Source organism: Poecilia reticulata, chromosome 21 (genome assembly GCF_904066995.2).
Source record: "Poecilia reticulata chromosome 21, P_reticulata-male-v2, whole genome shotgun sequence".
Classification (NCBI taxonomy): domain Eukaryota; kingdom Metazoa; phylum Chordata; class Actinopteri; order Cyprinodontiformes; family Poeciliidae; genus Poecilia; species Poecilia reticulata.
Genome location: NC_088850.1, coordinates 21,865,181 through 21,869,053, shown reverse-complemented (window position 1 = coordinate 21,869,053; position 3,873 = coordinate 21,865,181). Strand labels below are relative to the sequence as shown.

The 3,873-nt window shown below is 37.1% G+C and overlaps 1 long non-coding RNA gene across 1 annotated transcript; it reads left to right on the top strand.

Moving 5' to 3' along the window:
* LOC145549733 (uncharacterized) lies at positions 1–556 on the top strand. Its single transcript, XR_014085579.1, has 3 exons — positions 1–73; positions 256–300; positions 418–556. It is a non-coding gene; the product is annotated as an uncharacterized LOC145549733 (long non-coding RNA).
* Positions 557–3,873: the final 3,317 nt, after the last annotated feature.

Sequence of the window (3,873 nt, the reverse complement as noted above, 5' to 3'; positions counted from 1 at the left end):
ACTGGTGGCACATGTGGATGCATCAGTGGCATTCCTGCTGATGGACAGTACTGCCAGGCTGAGGATCAATACAGTGAGTTTGTCTGGAGTTTGTTATATTGAAAATTTAGGATAAATCTTTAGATTCAGGTTATTGATGGGAGGCCTTGTTCTACTGGGGCTAACTGAGAGTGAGAGCAAAACCATTTTCCTCAGGAATGTCAGAGAATGGATTTGTGTCAAGCACTTACTCCTATTCTGTCTTCATCTTTACAGACTTTACAGCATGTCCAATCACCACAACAACTCCACAACCAACAAGTAAGACAGAAAGCATGGTTCATGTTGATCAGTCACTCAACAGTACATATTTGAAAGGGTTATATTGATATTTGTCTTGTTTCTTATTCATTTCTTCTTTCATTTGTGCTTCTACAGGTCCACCAGTCTTCCGTCAGTACCAGCTCTCCATTGAGCTGAACTCCACAGATGTTACAACTGTAGAAAAGCTGAGGAACATCAACAACACCATCAGCATCAACAGGAACTTACGAATCTCTGATGTTAACATTACTACAGGTTGGACTAAACAGTTTTCAGTGGATTCTGAGGCTTGAACAGAAACATTTGAACCAATTTCAATAAAATAAACTGCTGCATGTTGTGAAACTGATCAAATATTACCTTTGTTTTGTCTGCAGTTTGTTCTCCAATCAGTGGTGATTACCAGTGCAGATGTGAGGATCAATATCGTTGGCCATGTGACCAGTGTGTAACATATGGATCCTGTGACAACATCACTGGTGACACATGTGGATGCATCAGTGGCATTCCTGCTGATGGACAGTACTGCCAGGCTGAGGATCAATACAGTGAGTTTGTCTGGAGTTTCTTGGAATGACAATTTAGGATAAATCTTTATGTATCATGTAATGTCCAGGAATCAAGAAACAGGTCAGACTTGCATGAAACACAGTACTAAGAGATCATTTTACACATTTAACACAAATGAAGAAAATAAAATCTCTTATGTATTTGAAGAGATAATATAGTTGGATCCTGACTGTTGTCAGCACCTTTCCTTGAATCTTGATCTGTGTCTGATGGTTTGCTCTCTCATACACTGTTTTGCTGTCTAGACATCTAACTTATTGAAACTTTAGCTTCTATTGTGCATTTGAGTTCTTGATAAATACTATTCTGTATCATCATTTGATTTTTCTTAGTGAATGAGCATTTTTAGTTCTTTAAGGTACAATAACATAATGCATCTATAGTTGTTTGGTGTCCCATGACTTAATGCCAAATCAAATTACATTTCTGTGCCAGTACCTCTTAAATTTTGCGGTTATTTAAGCATCTAACAGCACCATCTTAAAACAGCGCCACATGTTATTAAAGTCTTGCAATACTATTGGATAATAAAAATATGTGTAGGATAAAAGGATAGGCTTCAACTAATTAAACACCTATCTTAAAGGCCAGATGGAAAACTGGCTACTAACCATAGTAACAATCTAACCAGAAGTAGTAATTTAAGCTAATGCCAGTGTTTTTTTATTGCACATTAAATTTGCACAATTATATATACTTTTTTGACTAATTAATTGGCATACGTACCATAACTGGTGCCAAAAAACCATATCTGCAAGTCTTGCTGTCGTTGTGTGTGGTGGCCATATTGGATTTTGACAATTGGTTTGGTCAGCTACCTGGTGGTTTTTAAATTGGAATTCTGACATTTTGTGCCTTTCGCCTAATATTTAAAACTTGGAACGTTGAAACTCAGGTTATTGATGGGAGGCCTTGTTCTACTGGAGCTAACTGAGAATGAGAGCAAAACCATTTTCCTCAGGAATGTCAGAGAATGGATTTGTGTCAAGCACTTACTCCTATTCTGTCTTCATCTTTACAGACTTTACAGCATGTCCAATCACCACAACAACTCCACAACCAACAAGTAAGACAGAGAGCATGGTTCATGTTGATCAGTCACTCAACAGTACATATTTGAAAGGGATACATTGGTATTCATCCTTTTTCTTATTCATTTCTTCTTTTCATTTTGTTCTTTTTCTTGTCCACCAGTTTTCCGTCAGTACCAGCTTTCCATTGAGCTGAACTCCACAGATGTTACAACTGTAGAAAAGCTGAGGAACTTCAACAACACCATCAGCATCAACAGGAACTTACGAATCTCTGATGTTAACATTACTACAGGTTGGACTAAACAGTTTTCAGTGGATTCTGAGGCTTGAACAGAAACATTTGAACCAATTTCAATAAAATAAACTGCTGCATGTTGTGAAACTGATCAAATATTACCTTTGTTTTGTCTGCAGTTTGTTCTCCAATCAGTGGTGATTACCAGTGCAGATGTGAGGATCAGTATCGTTGGCTGTCTACAGTACCAGCTTCCATTGAGCTGAACTCCACAGATGTACAGCTGTAGAAAGCTGAGGAACATCAACACCATCAGCATCAACAGGAACTACGAATCTCTGATGTTAACATTACTACAGGTTGACTAACAGTTTTCAGTGGATTCTGAGGCTTGAACAGAAACATTTGAACCAATTTCAATAAAACAAACTGCTGCATGTTGTGAAACTGATCAAATATTACCTTTGTTTTGTCTGCAGTTTGTTCTCCAATCAGTGGTGATTACCAGTGCAGATGTGAGGATCAGTATCGTTGGCCATGTGACCAGTGTGTAACATATGGATCCTGTGACAACATCACTGATGACACATGTGGATGCATCAGTGGCATTCCTGCTGATGGACAGTACTGCCAGGCTGAGGATCAATACAGTGAGTTCATCTGGAGTTTCTTGGAATGACAATTTAGGATCAATCTTTATGTATCATGTAATGTCCAGGAGTCAAGAAACAGGTCAGACTTGCATGAAACACAGTACTAAGAGATCATTTTACACATTTAACACCAATGAAGAAAATCAAATATCTTATGTATTTGAAGAGATAATATAGTTGGATCCTGACTGTTGTCAGCACCTTTCCTTGAATCTTGTTCTGTGTCTGATGGTTTACCCTCTCATAGGCTGTTTTGCTGTCTAGACATCAAACTTATTGAAACTTTAGCTTCTATTATGCATTTGAGTTCTTGATAAATACTATTCTGTATCATCATTTGATTTTTCTTAGTGAATGAGCATTTTTAGTTCTTTAGGGTACAATAACTTAATGCATCTATAGTTGTTTGGAGTACAATGACCTAATGCCAAATCAAACTACATTTCTGTATCGGTACCTTTTAAATTTCATGGTTAGATAAGCACATACATCTAAAAACAGCACCAACTGTTATTAAATTCTTGAAATACTATTGGATAATAAAAATACGTGTAGGATAAAAGGACAGGCTTCAACTAATTAAACACCTATCTTAAAGGCCAGATGGAAAACTGGCTACTAACCATAGTAACAATCTAACCAGAAGTAGTAATTTAAGCTAATGCCAGTGTTTTTTTATTGTACATTAAATTTGCACAGTTATATATACATTTTTGACTAATTAATTGGCATACGTACCATAACTGGTGCCAAAAAACCATAACTGCAATTATTGCTGTCGTTGTGTTTGGCTGCCATATTGGATTTTGACAATTGGTTTGGTCAGCTACCTGGTGGTTTTTAAATTGGAATTCTGACATTGTGTGCTTTTAGCCTAATATTTAAAACTTGGAACATTGAAACTCAGGTTATTGATGGGAGGCCTTGTTCTACTGGAGCTAACTGAGAATGAGAGCAAAACCATTTTCCTCAGGAATGTCAGAGAATGGATTTGTGTCAAGCACTTACTCCTATTCTGTCTTCATCTTTACAGACTTTACAGCATGTCCAATCACCACAACAACTCCACAACCAACAA